The sequence below is a fragment of the Oncorhynchus mykiss genome, chromosome 20 (assembly GCF_057628025.1).
Source record: "Oncorhynchus mykiss isolate SJ-2025 chromosome 20, ASM5762802v1, whole genome shotgun sequence".
NCBI lineage: Eukaryota > Metazoa > Chordata > Actinopteri > Salmoniformes > Salmonidae > Oncorhynchus > Oncorhynchus mykiss.
In genome coordinates, this window is record NC_143041.1 from 6,265,867 (window position 1) to 6,280,310 (window position 14,444).

Genomic DNA, 14,444 nt, shown 5'->3' on the forward strand with positions numbered 1-14,444 from the left:
ATTTTGTTCATGTCTTATGATTCACTTGGGCAAATGAATGGATTTTCTAACAAGTTGAAGGGAATGATTTGATTTCCTCCTTAGCTCAAAGCATTTTGTAATGTTGTTGAATTTCGGTGTAATGTCTGTATTTCGTGATTCCGTGTGGGCGCGCTGTATTTTATAGGGCCCAGGTCCATGAAGTTGTCATAAGTATGAACCTAGGATATGCCCTCTTTTCCCCCCCCACAATAGTGAAATATATGGTCTGGAAATGCAAGCAAGGTTTGAGCTTTTCAGTGTGTGTCACAAGGTGGACATTTCTCTGTCCCCCTAAGAGTAAGCGACACGTTGACTTTATATAGTGTACCAAGAGATTGCCTTTCGCTTACGGCCATACCAGCCTGAATACGCCCGATCTCGTCCGATCTCGGAAGCTAAGCAGGGTCGGGCCTGGTTAGTACTTGGATGGGAGACCGCCTGGGAATACCAGGTGCTGTAAGCGTTTTGCTCCAGCAGCTTGTGTCATGCGTGGAGCAACTCCCTTTTATTTATCACCCTAATAGTGTTGTGTCTTTTTATTGGACTAAATGCAGTTTGTTAGTGCCTGATCAAATCAAATAATGGACAATGCCTTTACCTCAAAATCTAGGCAGTGCATTCAGCATTTGTTTTTAGGCTAGGAGACTGTCAATGTCTGTAGTCCATTAGGGCCCTGTAAAATCCCCTTCAATGTTTTGAATGATTGCCCCCCCCCCCCCCAAAAAAAAGTATATTCCCCCGTTTGTCCCTGCTTCTGCAGGTTTTCGCTCTCAAAAGTACACCTTTTTAATAGAAATATAACACGATTAGATGTTCTATGTCCACGACAACATTTAAAACCCTAGCAGGAAACCACTTTTGAGGTCTGGGAAAAACGGAAGACATATCGATTTTGGGGTGTGTGCGCCAGGAAGAGACCTTTGTTTGGTTAAGCGGTGTTGCTGTAGCGCTCATGTGATTGCGGAGTTTGCAAAACAAATGGCCACTGGATTGATGCAAATACTCATGATATAATTCTGCCAGGCTGGCATAGGCTACTTTGCAGTTAACATTTGATTGAGAAGGTTTTTGTGGGAAGCCTTTCCTTCTCTACCTACCACAAGAAGGTTATCATTAGCCTCATCGCTAACGGCTACACAAAGTGTAGACATGCGCGCGCTCCGCACGCATGCGCACGGAAACTGGGCAGTCCTGTGCAGTTTCTGAAAGTTGCGTGGAAATACGAATCACTGATGCATTTTGTTCATGTCTTATGATTCACTTGGGCAAATGAATGGATTTTCTAACAAGTTGAAGGGAATGATTTGATTTCCTCCTTAGCTCAAAGCATTTTGTAATGTTGTTGAATTTCGGTGTAATGTCTGTATTTCGTGATTCCGTGTGGGCGCGCTGTATTTCATAGGGCCCAGGTCCATGAAGTTGTCATAAGTATGAACCTAGGATATGCCCTCTTTTTCCCCCCCCACAATAGTGAAATATATGGTCTGGAAATGCAAGCAAGGTTTGAGCTTTTCAGTGTGTGTCACAAGGTGGACATTTCTCTGTCCCCCTAAGAGTAAGCGACACGTTGACTTTATATAGTGTACCAAGAGATTGCCTTTCGCTTACGGCCATACCAGCCTGAATACGCCCGATCTCGTCCGATCTCGGAAGCTAAGCAGGGTCGGGCCTGGTTAGTACTTGGATGGGAGACCGCCTGGGAATACCAGGTGCTGTAAGCGTTTTGCTCCAGCAGAGGGTTCTCTTGTGTCATGCGTGGAGCAACTCCCTTTTATTTATCACCCTAATAGTGTTGTGTCTTTTTATTGGACTAAATGCAGTTTGTTAGTGCCTGATCAAATCAAATAATGGACAATGCCTTTACCTCAAAATCTAGGCAGTGCATTCAGCATTTGTTTTTAGGCTAGGAGACTGTCAATGTCTGTAGTCCATTAGGGCCCTGTAAAATCCCCTTCAATGTTTTGAATGATTGCCCCCCCCCCCCCAAAAAAAAGTATATTCCCCCGTTTGTCCCTGCTTCTGCAGGTTTTCGCTCTCAAAAGTACACCTTTTTAATAGAAATATAACACGATTAGATGTTCTATGTCCACGACAACATTTAAAACCCTAGCAGGAAACCACTTTTGAGGTCTGGGAAAAACGGAAGACATATCGATTTTGGGGTGTGTGCGCCAGGAAGAGACCTTTGTTTGGTTAAGCGGTGTTGCTGTAGCGCTCATGTGATTGCGGAGTTTGCAAAACAAATGGCCACTGGATTGATGCAAATACTCATGATATAATTCTGCCAGGCTGGCATAGGCTACTTTGCAGTTAACATTTGATTGAGAAGGTTTTTGTGGGAAGCCTTTCCTTCTCTACCTACCACAAGAAGGTTATCATTAGCCTCATCGCTAACGGCTACACAAAGTGTAGACATGCGCGCGCTCCGCACGCATGCGCACGGAAACTGGGCAGTCCTGTGCAGTTTCTGAAAGTTGCGTGGAAATACGAATCACTGATGCATTTTGTTCATGTCTTATGATTCACTTGGGCAAATGAATGGATTTTCTAACAAGTTGAAGGGAATGATTTGATTTCCTCCTTAGCTCAAAGCATTTTGTAATGTTGTTGAATTTCGGTGTAATGTCTGTATTTCGTGATTCCGTGTGGGCGCGCTGTATTTCATAGGGCCCAGGTCCATGAAGTTGTCATAAGTATGAACCTAGGATATGCCCTCTTTTTCCCCCCCCACAATAGTGAAATATATGGTCTGGAAATGCAAGCAAGGTTTGAGCTTTTCAGTGTGTGTCACAAGGTGGACATTTCTCTGTCCCCCTAAGAGTAAGCGACACGTTGACTTTATATAGTGTACCAAGAGATTGCCTTTTGCTTACGGCCATACCAGCCTGAATACGCCCGATCTCGTCTGATCTCGGAAGCTAAGCAGGGTCGGGCCTGGTTAGTACTTGGATGGGAGACCGCCTGGGAATACCAGGTGCTGTAAGAGTTTTGCTCCAGCAGAGGGTTCTCTTGTGTCATGCGTGGAGCAACTCCCTTTTATTTATCACCCTAATAGTGTTGTGTCTTTTTATTGGACTAAATGCAGTTTGTTAGTGCCTGATCAAATCAAATAATGGACAATGCCTTTACCTCAAAATCTAGGCAGTGCATTCAGCATTTGTTTTTAGGCTAGGAGACTGTCAATGTCTGTAGTCCATTAGGGCCCTGTAAAATCCCCTTCAATGTTTTGAATGATTGCCCCCCCCCCCAAAAAAAAATTATATTCCCCCGTTTGTCCCTGCTTCTGCAGGTTTTCGCTCTCAAAAGTACACCTTTTTAATAGAAATATAACACGATTAGATGTTCTATGTCCACGACAACATTTAAAACCCTAGCAGGAAACCACTTTTGAGGTCTGGGAAAAACGGAAGACATATCGATTTTGGGGTGTGTGCGCCAGGAAGAGACCTTTGTTTGGTTAAGCGGTGTTGCTGTAGCGCTCATGTGATTGCGGAGTTTGCAAAACAAATGGCCACTGGATTGATGCAAATACTCATGATATAATTCTGCCAGGCTGGCATAGGCTACTTTGCAGTTAACATTTGATTGAGAAGGTTTTTGTGGGAAGCCTTTCCTTCTCTACCTACCACAAGAAGGTTATCATTAGCCTCATCGCTAACGGCTACACAAAGTGTAGACATGCGCGCGCTCCGCACGCATGCGCACGGAAACTGGGCAGTCCTGTGCAGTTTCTGAAAGTTGCGTGGAAATACGAATCACTGATGCATTTTGTTCATGTCTTATGATTCACTTGGGCAAATGAATGGATTTTCTAACAAGTTGAAGGGAATGATTTGATTTCCTCCTTAGCTCAAAGCATTTTGTAATGTTGTTGAATTTCGGTGTAATGTCTGTATTTCGTGATTCCGTGTGGGCGCGCTGTATTTCATAGGGCCCAGGTCCATGAAGTTGTCATAAGTATGAACCTAGGATATGCCCTCTTTTTCCCCCCCCACAATAGTGAAATATATGGTCTGGAAATGCAAGCAAGGTTTGAGCTTTTCAGTGTGTGTCACAAGGTGGACATTTCTCTGTCCCCCTAAGAGTAAGCGACACGTTGACTTTATATAGTGTACCAAGAGATTGCCTTTCGCTTACGGCCATACCAGCCTGAATACGCCCGATCTCGTCCGATCTCGGAAGCTAAGCAGGGTCGGGCCTGGTTAGTACTTGGATGGGAGACCGCCTGGGAATACCAGGTGCTGTAAGCGTTTTGCTCCAGCAGAGGGTTCTCTTGTGTCATGCGTGGAGCAACTCCCTTTTATTTATCACCCTAATAGTGTTGTGTCTTTTTATTGGACTAAATGCAGTTTGTTAGTGCCTGATCAAATCAAATAATGGACAATGCCTTTACCTCAAAATCTAGGCAGTGCATTCAGCATTTGTTTTTAGGCTAGGAGACTGTCAATGTCTGTAGTCCATTAGGGCCCTGTAAAATCCCCTTCAATGTTTTGAATGATTGCCCCCCCCCCCCCCAAAAAAAAGTATATTCCCCCGTTTGTCCCTGCTTCTGCAGGTTTTCGCTCTCAAAAGTACACCTTTTTAATAGAAATATAACACGATTAGATGTTCTATGTCCACGACAACATTTAAAACCCTAGCAGGAAACCACTTTTGAGGTCTGGGAAAAACGGAAGACATATCGATTTTGGGGTGTGTGCGCCAGGAAGAGACCTTTGTTTGGTTAAGCGGTGTTGCTGTAGCGCTCATGTGATTGCGGAGTTTGCAAAACAAATGGCCACTGGATTGATGCAAATACTCATGATATAATTCTGCCAGGCTGGCATAGGCTACTTTGCAGTTAACATTTGATTGAGAAGGTTTTTGTGGGAAGCCTTTCCTTCTCTACCTACCACAAGAAGGTTATCATTAGCCTCATCGCTAACGGCTACACAAAGTGTAGACATGCGCGCGCTCCGCACGCATGCGCACGGAAACTGGGCAGTCCTGTGCAGTTTCTGAAAGTTGCGTGGAAATACGAATCACTGATGCATTTTGTTCATGTCTTATGATTCACTTGGGCAAATGAATGGATTTTCTAACAAGTTGAAGGGAATGATTTGATTTCCTCCTTAGCTCAAAGCATTTTGTAATGTTGTTGAATTTCGGTGTAATGTCTGTATTTCGTGATTCCGTGTGGGCGCGCTGTATTTTATAGGGCCCAGGTCCATGAAGTTGTCATAAGTATGAACCTAGGATATGCCCTCTTTTCCCCCCCCACAATAGTGAAATATATGGTCTGGAAATGCAAGCAAGGTTTGAGCTTTTCAGTGTGTGTCACAAGGTGGACATTTCTCTGTCCCCCTAAGAGTAAGCGACACGTTGACTTTATATAGTGTACCAAGAGATTGCCTTTCGCTTACGGCCATACCAGCCTGAATACGCCCGATCTCGTCCGATCTCGGAAGCTAAGCAGGGTCGGGCCTGGTTAGTACTTGGATGGGAGACCGCCTGGGAATACCAGGTGCTGTAAGCGTTTTGCTCCAGCAGCTTGTGTCATGCGTGGAGCAACTCCCTTTTATTTATCACCCTAATAGTGTTGTGTCTTTTTATTGGACTAAATGCAGTTTGTTAGTGCCTGATCAAATCAAATAATGGACAATGCCTTTACCTCAAAATCTAGGCAGTGCATTCAGCATTTGTTTTTAGGCTAGGAGACTGTCAATGTCTGTAGTCCATTAGGGCCCTGTAAAATCCCCTTCAATGTTTTGAATGATTGCCCCCCCCCCCCCAAAAAAAAGTATATTCCCCCGTTTGTCCCTGCTTCTGCAGGTTTTCGCTCTCAAAAGTACACCTTTTTAATAGAAATATAACACGATTAGATGTTCTATGTCCACGACAACATTTAAAACCCTAGCAGGAAACCACTTTTGAGGTCTGGGAAAAACGGAAGACATATCGATTTTGGGGTGTGTGCGCCAGGAAGAGACCTTTGTTTGGTTAAGCGGTGTTGCTGTAGCGCTCATGTGATTGCGGAGTTTGCAAAACAAATGGCCACTGGATTGATGCAAATACTCATGATATAATTCTGCCAGGCTGGCATAGGCTACTTTGCAGTTAACATTTGATTGAGAAGGTTTTTGTGGGAAGCCTTTCCTTCTCTACCTACCACAAGAAGGTTATCATTAGCCTCATCGCTAACGGCTACACAAAGTGTAGACATGCGCGCGCTCCGCACGCATGCGCACGGAAACTGGGCAGTCCTGTGCAGTTTCTGAAAGTTGCGTGGAAATACGAATCACTGATGCATTTTGTTCATGTCTTATGATTCACTTGGGCAAATGAATGGATTTTCTAACAAGTTGAAGGGAATGATTTGATTTCCTCCTTAGCTCAAAGCATTTTGTAATGTTGTTGAATTTCGGTGTAATGTCTGTATTTCGTGATTCCGTGTGGGCGCGCTGTATTTCATAGGGCCCAGGTCCATGAAGTTGTCATAAGTATGAACCTAGGATATGCCCTCTTTTTCCCCCCCCACAATAGTGAAATATATGGTCTGGAAATGCAAGCAAGGTTTGAGCTTTTCAGTGTGTGTCACAAGGTGGACATTTCTCTGTCCCCCTAAGAGTAAGCGACACGTTGACTTTATATAGTGTACCAAGAGATTGCCTTTCGCTTACGGCCATACCAGCCTGAATACGCCCGATCTCGTCCGATCTCGGAAGCTAAGCAGGGTCGGGCCTGGTTAGTACTTGGATGGGAGACCGCCTGGGAATACCAGGTGCTGTAAGCGTTTTGCTCCAGCAGAGGGTTCTCTTGTGTCATGCGTGGAGCAACTCCCTTTTATTTATCACCCTAATAGTGTTGTGTCTTTTTATTGGACTAAATGCAGTTTGTTAGTGCCTGATCAAATCAAATAATGGACAATGCCTTTACCTCAAAATCTAGGCAGTGCATTCAGCATTTGTTTTTAGGCTAGGAGACTGTCAATGTCTGTAGTCCATTAGGGCCCTGTAAAATCCCCTTCAATGTTTTGAATGATTGCCCCCCCCCCCCCAAAAAAAGTATATTCCCCCGTTTGTCCCTGCTTCTGCAGGTTTTCGCTCTCAAAAGTACACCTTTTTAATAGAAATATAACACGATTAGATGTTCTATGTCCACGACGACATTTAAAACCCTAGCAGGAAACCACTTTTGAGGTCTGGGAAAAACGGAAGACATATCGATTTTGGGGTGTGTGCGCCAGGAAGAGACCTTTGTTTGGTTAAGCGGTGTTGCTGTAGCGCTCATGTGATTGCGGAGTTTGCAAAACAAATGGCCACTGGATTGATGCAAATACTCATGATATAATTCTGCCAGGCTGGCATAGGCTACTTTGCAGTTAACATTTGATTGAGAAGGTTTTTGTGGGAAGCCTTTCCTTCTCTACCTACCACAAGAAGGTTATCATTAGCCTCATCGCTAACGGCTACACAAAGTGTAGACATGCGCGCGCTCCGCACGCATGCGCACGGAAACTGGGCAGTCCTGTGCAGTTTCTGAAAGTTGCGTGGAAATACGAATCACTGATGCATTTTGTTCATGTCTTATGATTCACTTGGGCAAATGAATGGATTTTCTAACAAGTTGAAGGGAATGATTTGATTTCCTCCTTAGCTCAAAGCATTTTGTAATGTTGTTGAATTTCGGTGTAATGTCTGTATTTCGTGATTCCGTGTGGGCGCGCTGTATTTCATAGGGCCCAGGTCCATGAAGTTGTCATAAGTATGAACCTAGGATATGCCCTCTTTTTCCCCCCCCACAATAGTGAAATATATGGTCTGGAAATGCAAGCAAGGTTTGAGCTTTTCAGTGTGTGTCACAAGGTGGACATTTCTCTGTCCCCCTAAGAGTAAGCGACACGTTGACTTTATATAGTGTACCAAGAGATTGCCTTTCGCTTACGGCCATACCAGCCTGAATACGCCCGATCTCGTCCGATCTCGGAAGCTAAGCAGGGTCGGGCCTGGTTAGTACTTGGATGGGAGACCGCCTGGGAATACCAGGTGCTGTAAGCGTTTTGCTCCAGCAGAGGGTTCTCTTGTGTCATGCGTGGAGCAACTCCCTTTTATTTATCACCCTAATAGTGTTGTGTCTTTTTATTGGACTAAATGCAGTTTGTTAGTGCCTGATCAAATCAAATAATGGACAATGCCTTTACCTCAAAATCTAGGCAGTGCATTCAGCATTTGTTTTTAGGCTAGGAGACTGTCAATGTCTGTAGTCCATTAGGGCCCTGTAAAATCCCCTTCAATGTTTTGAATGATTGCCCCCCCCCCCCCCCCAAAAAAAGTATATTCCCCCGTTTGTCCCTGCTTCTGCAGGTTTTCGCTCTCAAAAGTACACCTTTTTAATAGAAATATAACACGATTAGATGTTCTATGTCCACGACGACATTTAAAACCCTAGCAGGAAACCACTTTTGAGGTCTGGGAAAAACGGAAGACATATCGATTTTGGGGTGTGTGCGCCAGGAAGAGACCTTTGTTTGGTTAAGCGGTGTTGCTGTAGCGCTCATGTGATTGCGGAGTTTGCAAAACAAATGGCCACTGGATTGATGCAAATACTCATGATATAATTCTGCCAGGCTGGCATAGGCTACTTTGCAGTTAACATTTGATTGAGAAGGTTTTTGTGGGAAGCCTTTCCTTCTCTACCTACCACAAGAAGGTTATCATTAGCCTCATCGCTAACGGCTACACAAAGTGTAGACATGCGCGCGCTCCGCACGCATGCGCACGGAAACTGGGCAGTCCTGTGCAGTTTCTGAAAGTTGCGTGGAAATACGAATCACTGATGCATTTTGTTCATGTCTTATGATTCACTTGGGCAAATGAATGGATTTTCTAACAAGTTGAAGGGAATGATTTGATTTCCTCCTTAGCTCAAAGCATTTTGTAATGTTGTTGAATTTCGGTGTAATGTCTGTATTTCGTGATTCCGTGTGGGCGCGCTGTATTTCATAGGGCCCAGGTCCATGAAGTTGTCATAAGTATGAACCTAGGATATGCCCTCTTTTTCCCCCCCCACAATAGTGAAATATATGGTCTGGAAATGCAAGCAAGGTTTGAGCTTTTCAGTGTGTGTCACAAGGTGGACATTTCTCTGTCCCCCTAAGAGTAAGCGACACGTTGACTTTATATAGTGTACCAAGAGATTGCCTTTCGTTTACGGCCATACCAGCCTGAATACGCCCGATCTCGTCCGATCTCGGAAGCTAAGCAGGGTCGGGCCTGGTTAGTACTTGGATGGGAGACCGCCTGGGAATACCAGGTGCTGTAAGCGTTTTGCTCCAGCAGAGGGTTCTCTTGTGTCATGCGTGGAGCAACTCCCTTTTATTTATCACCCTAATAGTGTTGTGTCTTTTTATTGGACTAAATGCAGTTTGTTAGTGCCTGATCAAATCAAATAATGGACAATGCCTTTACCTCAAAATCTAGGCAGTGCATTCAGCATTTGTTTTTAGGCTAGGAGACTGTCAATGTCTGTAGTCCATTAGGGCCCTGTAAAATCCCCTTCAATGTTTTGAATGATTGCCCCCCCCCCCCCCCCAAAAAAAGTATATTCCCCCGTTTGTCCCTGCTTCTGCAGGTTTTCGCTCTCAAAAGTACACCTTTTTAATAGAAATATAACACGATTAGATGTTCTATGTCCACGACGACATTTAAAACCCTAGCAGGAAACCACTTTTGAGGTCTGGGAAAAACGGAAGACATATCGATTTTGGGGTGTGTGCGCCAGGAAGAGACCTTTGTTTGGTTAAGCGGTGTTGCTGTAGCGCTCATGTGATTGCGGAGTTTGCAAAACAAATGGCCACTGGATTGATGCAAATACTCATGATATAATTCTGCCAGGCTGGCATAGGCTACTTTGCAGTTAACATTTGATTGAGAAGGTTTTTGTGGGAAGCCTTTCCTTCTCTACCTACCACAAGAAGGTTATCATTAGCCTCATCGCTAACGGCTACACAAAGTGTAGACATGCGCGCGCTCCGCACGCATGCGCACGGAAACTGGGCAGTCCTGTGCAGTTTCTGAAAGTTGCGTGGAAATACGAATCACTGATGCATTTTGTTCATGTCTTATGATTCACTTGGGCAAATGAATGGATTTTCTAACAAGTTGAAGGGAATGATTTGATTTCCTCCTTAGCTCAAAGCATTTTGTAATGTTGTTGAATTTCGGTGTAATGTCTGTATTTCGTGATTCCGTGTGGGCGCGCTGTATTTCATAGGGCCCAGGTCCATGAAGTTGTCATAAGTATGAACCTAGGATATGCCCTCTTTTTCCCCCCCCACAATAGTGAAATATATGGTCTGGAAATGCAAGCAAGGTTTGAGCTTTTCAGTGTGTGTCACAAGGTGGACATTTCTCTGTCCCCCTAAGAGTAAGCGACACGTTGACTTTATATAGTGTACCAAGAGATTGCCTTTCGCTTACGGCCATACCAGCCTGAATACGCCCGATCTCGTCCGATCTCGGAAGCTAAGCAGGGTCGGGCCTGGTTAGTACTTGGATGGGAGACCGCCTGGGAATACCAGGTGCTGTAAGCGTTTTGCTCCAGCAGAGGGTTCTCTTGTGTCATGCGTGGAGCAACTCCCTTTTATTTATCACCCTAATAGTGTTGTGTCTTTTTATTGGACTAAATGCAGTTTGTTAGTGCCTGATCAAATCAAATAATGGACAATGCCTTTACCTCAAAATCTAGGCAGTGCATTCAGCATTTGTTTTTAGGCTAGGAGACTGTCAATGTCTGTAGTCCATTAGGGCCCTGTAAAATCCCCTTCAATGTTTTGAATGATTGCCCCCCCCCCCCCCCCCAAAAAAAGTATATTCCCCCGTTTGTCCCTGCTTCTGCAGGTTTTCGCTCTCAAAAGTACACCTTTTTAATAGAAATATAACACGATTAGATGTTCTATGTCCACGACGACATTTAAAACCCTAGCAGGAAACCACTTTTGAGGTCTGGGAAAAACGGAAGACATATCGATTTTGGGGTGTGTGCGCCAGGAAGAGACCTTTGTTTGGTTAAGCGGTGTTGCTGTAGCGCTCATGTGATTGCGGAGTTTGCAAAACAAATGGCCACTGGATTGATGCAAATACTCATGATATAATTCTGCCAGGCTGGCATAGGCTACTTTGCAGTTAACATTTGATTGAGAAGGTTTTTGTGGGAAGCCTTTCCTTCTCTACCTACCACAAGAAGGTTATCATTAGCCTCATCGCTAACGGCTACACAAAGTGTAGACCTGCGCGCGCTCCGCACGCATGCGCACGGAAACTGGGCAGTCCTGTGCAGTTTCTGAAAGTTGCGTGGAAATACGAATCACTGATGCATTTTGTTCATGTCTTATGATTCACTTGGGCAAATGAATGGATTTTCTAACAAGTTGAAGGGAATGATTTGATTTCCTCCTTAGCTCAAAGCATTTTGTAATGTTGTTGAATTTCGGTGTAATGTCTGTATTTCGTGATTCCGTGTGGGCGCGCTGTATTTTATAGGGCCCAGGTCCATGAAGTTGTCATAAGTATGAACCTAGGATATGCCCTCTTTTCCCCCCCCACAATAGTGAAATATATGGTCTGGAAATGCAAGCAAGGTTTGAGCTTTTCAGTGTGTGTCACAAGGTGGACATTTCTCTGTCCCCCTAAGAGTAAGCGACACGTTGACTTTATATAGTGTACCAAGAGATTGCCTTTCGCTTACGGCCATACCAGCCTGAATACGTCCGATCTCGGAAGCTAAGCAGGGTCGGGCCTGGTTAGTACTTGGATGGGAGACCGCCTGGGAATACCAGGTGCTGTAAGCGTTTTGCTCCAGCAGAGGGTTCTCTTGTGTCATGCGTGGAGCAACTCCCTTTTATTTATCACCCTAATAGTGTTGTGTCTTTTTATTGGACTAAATGCAGTTTGTTAGTGCCTGATCAAATCAAATAATGGACAATGCCTTTACCTCAAAATCTAGGCAGTGCATTCAGCATTTGTTTTTAGGCTAGGAGACTGTCAATGTCTGTAGTCCATTAGGGCCCTGTAAAATCCCCTTCAATGTTTTGAATGATTGCCCCCCCCCCCCCCCCAAAAAAAAGTATATTCCCCCGTTTGTCCCTGCTTCTGCAGGTTTTCGCTCTCAAAAGTACACCTTTTTAATAGAAATATAACACGATTAGATGTTCTATGTCCACGACGACATTTAAAACCCTAGCAGGAAACCACTTTTGAGGTCTGGGAAAAACGGAAGACATATCGATTTTGGGGTGTGTGCGCCAGGAAGAGACCTTTGTTTGGTTAAGCGGTGTTGCTGTAGCGCTCATGTGATTGCGGAGTTTGCAAAACAAATGGCCACTGGATTGATGCAAATACTCATGATATAATTCTGCCAGGCTGGCATAGGCTACTTTGCAGTTAACATTTGATTGAGAAGGTTTTTGTGGGAAGCCTTTCCTTCTCTACCTACCACAAGAAGGTTATCATTAGCCTCATCGCTAACGGCTACACAAAGTGTAGACCTGCGCGCGCTCCGCACGCATGCGCACGGAAACTGGGCAGTCCTGTGCAGTTTCTGAAAGTTGCGTGGAAATACGAATCACTGATGCATTTTGTTCATGTCTTATGATTCACTTGGGCAAATGAATGGATTTTCTAACAAGTTGAAGGGAATGATTTGATTTCCTCCTTAGCTCAAAGCATTTTGTAATGTTGTTGAATTTCGGTGTAATGTCTGTATTTCGTGATTCCGTGTGGGCGCGCTGTATTTTATAGGGCCCAGGTCCATGAAGTTGTCATAAGTATGAACCTAGGATATGCCCTCTTTTCCCCCCCCACAATAGTGAAATATATGGTCTGGAAATGCAAGCAAGGTTTGAGCTTTTCAGTGTGTGTCACAAGGTGGACATTTCTCTGTCCCCCTAAGAGTAAGCGACACGTTGACTTTATATAGTGTACCAAGAGATTGCCTTTCGCTTACGGCCATACCAGCCTGAATACGTCCGATCTCGGAAGCTAAGCAGGGTCGGGCCTGGTTAGTACTTGGATGGGAGACCGCCTGGGAATACCAGGTGCTGTAAGCGTTTTGCTCCAGCAGAGGGTTCTCTTGTGTCATGCGTGGAGCAACTCCCTTTTATTTATCACCCTAATAGTGTTGTGTCTTTTTATTGGACTAAATGCAGTTTGTTAGTGCCTGATCAAATCAAATAATGGACAATGCCTTTACCTCAAAATCTAGGCAGTGCATTCAGCATTTGTTTTTAGGCTAGGAGACTGTCAATGTCTGTAGTCCATTAGGGCCCTGTAAAATCCCCTTCAATGTTTTGAATGATTGCCCCCCCCCCCCCCCCCAAAAAAAGTATATTCCCCCGTTTGTCCCTGCTTCTGCAGGTTTTCGCTCTCAAAAGTACACCTTTTTAATAGAAATATAACACGATTAGATGTTCTATGTCCACGACGACATTTAAAACCCTAGCAGGAAACCACTTTTGAGGTCTGGGAAAAACGGAAGACATATCGATTTTGGGGTGTGTGCGCCAGGAAGAGACCTTTGTTTGGTTAAGCGGTGTTGCTGTAGCGCTCATGTGATTGCGGAGTTTGCAAAACAAATGGCCACTGGATTGATGCAAATACTCATGATATAATTCTGCCAGGCTGGCATAGGCTACTTTGCAGTTAACATTTGATTGAGAAGGTTTTTGTGGGAAGCCTTTCCTTCTCTACCTACCACAAGAAGGTTATCATTAGCCTCATCGCTAACGGCTACACAAAGTGTAGACATGCGCGCGCTCCGCACGCATGCGCACGGAAACTGGGCAGTCCTGTGCAGTTTCTGAAAGTTGCGTGGAAATACGAATCACTGATGCATTTTGTTCATGTCTTATGATTCACTTGGGCAAATGAATGGATTTTCTAACAAGTTGAAGGGAATGATTTGATTTCCTCCTTAGCTCAAAGCATTTTGTAATGTTGTTGAATTTCGGTGTAATGTCTGTATTTCGTGATTCCGTGTGGGCGCGCTGTATTTTATAGGGCCCAGGTCCATGAAGTTGTCATAAGTATGAACCTAGGATATGCCCTCTTTTCCCCCCCCACAATAGTGAAATATATGGTCTGGAAATGCAAGCAAGGTTTGAGCTTTTCAGTGTGTGTCACAAGGTGGACATTTCTCTGTCCCCCTAAGAGTAAGCGACACGTTGACTTTATATAGTGTACCAAGAGATTGCCTTTCGCTTACGGCCATACCAGCCTGAATACGCCCGATCTCGTCCGATCTCGGAAGCTAAGCAGGGTCGGGCCTGGTTAGTACTTGGATGGGAGACCGCCTGGGAATACCAGGTGCTGTAAGCGTTTTGCTCCAGCAGAGGGTTCTCTTGTGTCATGCGTGGAGCAACTCCCTTTTATTTATCACCCTAATAGTGT

General features: G+C 44.6%; 10 non-coding genes and 2 pseudogenes across 10 annotated transcripts; all 12 read left to right on the top strand.

Moving 5' to 3' along the window:
• Window positions 1-365: 365 nt before the first annotated feature.
• LOC149974220 (5S ribosomal RNA) lies at window positions 366-484 on the top strand. The gene has a single exon (XR_016489681.1). It is a non-coding gene; the product is annotated as a 5S ribosomal RNA (ribosomal RNA).
• A 1,139-nt stretch (window positions 485-1,623) lies between these two features.
• Window positions 1,624-1,742, top strand: LOC149974221 (5S ribosomal RNA). Its single transcript, XR_016489692.1, has one exon. It is a non-coding gene; the product is annotated as a 5S ribosomal RNA (ribosomal RNA).
• Window positions 1,743-2,888: 1,146 nt separating this feature from the next.
• Window positions 2,889-3,007, top strand: LOC149974222 (5S ribosomal RNA). The gene has a single exon (XR_016489773.1). It is a non-coding gene; the product is annotated as a 5S ribosomal RNA (ribosomal RNA).
• Window positions 3,008-4,152: 1,145 nt separating this feature from the next.
• LOC149974223 (5S ribosomal RNA) lies at window positions 4,153-4,271 on the top strand. Its single transcript, XR_016489694.1, has one exon. It is a non-coding gene; the product is annotated as a 5S ribosomal RNA (ribosomal RNA).
• Window positions 4,272-5,417: 1,146 nt separating this feature from the next.
• On the top strand, window positions 5,418-5,536 carry LOC149974224 (5S ribosomal RNA). Its single transcript, XR_016489695.1, has one exon. It is a non-coding gene; the product is annotated as a 5S ribosomal RNA (ribosomal RNA).
• A 1,138-nt stretch (window positions 5,537-6,674) lies between these two features.
• LOC149974225 (5S ribosomal RNA) lies at window positions 6,675-6,793 on the top strand. The gene has a single exon (XR_016489696.1). It is a non-coding gene; the product is annotated as a 5S ribosomal RNA (ribosomal RNA).
• Window positions 6,794-7,938: 1,145 nt separating this feature from the next.
• On the top strand, window positions 7,939-8,057 carry LOC149974226 (5S ribosomal RNA). The gene has a single exon (XR_016489697.1). It is a non-coding gene; the product is annotated as a 5S ribosomal RNA (ribosomal RNA).
• Window positions 8,058-9,205: 1,148 nt separating this feature from the next.
• On the top strand, window positions 9,206-9,324 carry LOC149974227 (5S ribosomal RNA). The gene has a single exon (XR_016489729.1). It is a non-coding gene; the product is annotated as a 5S ribosomal RNA (ribosomal RNA).
• A 1,148-nt stretch (window positions 9,325-10,472) lies between these two features.
• Window positions 10,473-10,591, top strand: LOC149974228 (5S ribosomal RNA). Its single transcript, XR_016489698.1, has one exon. It is a non-coding gene; the product is annotated as a 5S ribosomal RNA (ribosomal RNA).
• A 1,148-nt stretch (window positions 10,592-11,739) lies between these two features.
• LOC149974229 (5S ribosomal RNA) lies at window positions 11,740-11,848 on the top strand (annotated as a pseudogene).
• A 1,148-nt stretch (window positions 11,849-12,996) lies between these two features.
• Window positions 12,997-13,105, top strand: LOC149974230 (5S ribosomal RNA; annotated as a pseudogene).
• Window positions 13,106-14,253: 1,148 nt separating this feature from the next.
• On the top strand, window positions 14,254-14,372 carry LOC149974231 (5S ribosomal RNA). The gene has a single exon (XR_016489699.1). It is a non-coding gene; the product is annotated as a 5S ribosomal RNA (ribosomal RNA).
• The last annotated feature ends 72 nt before the right edge of the window (window positions 14,373-14,444 follow it).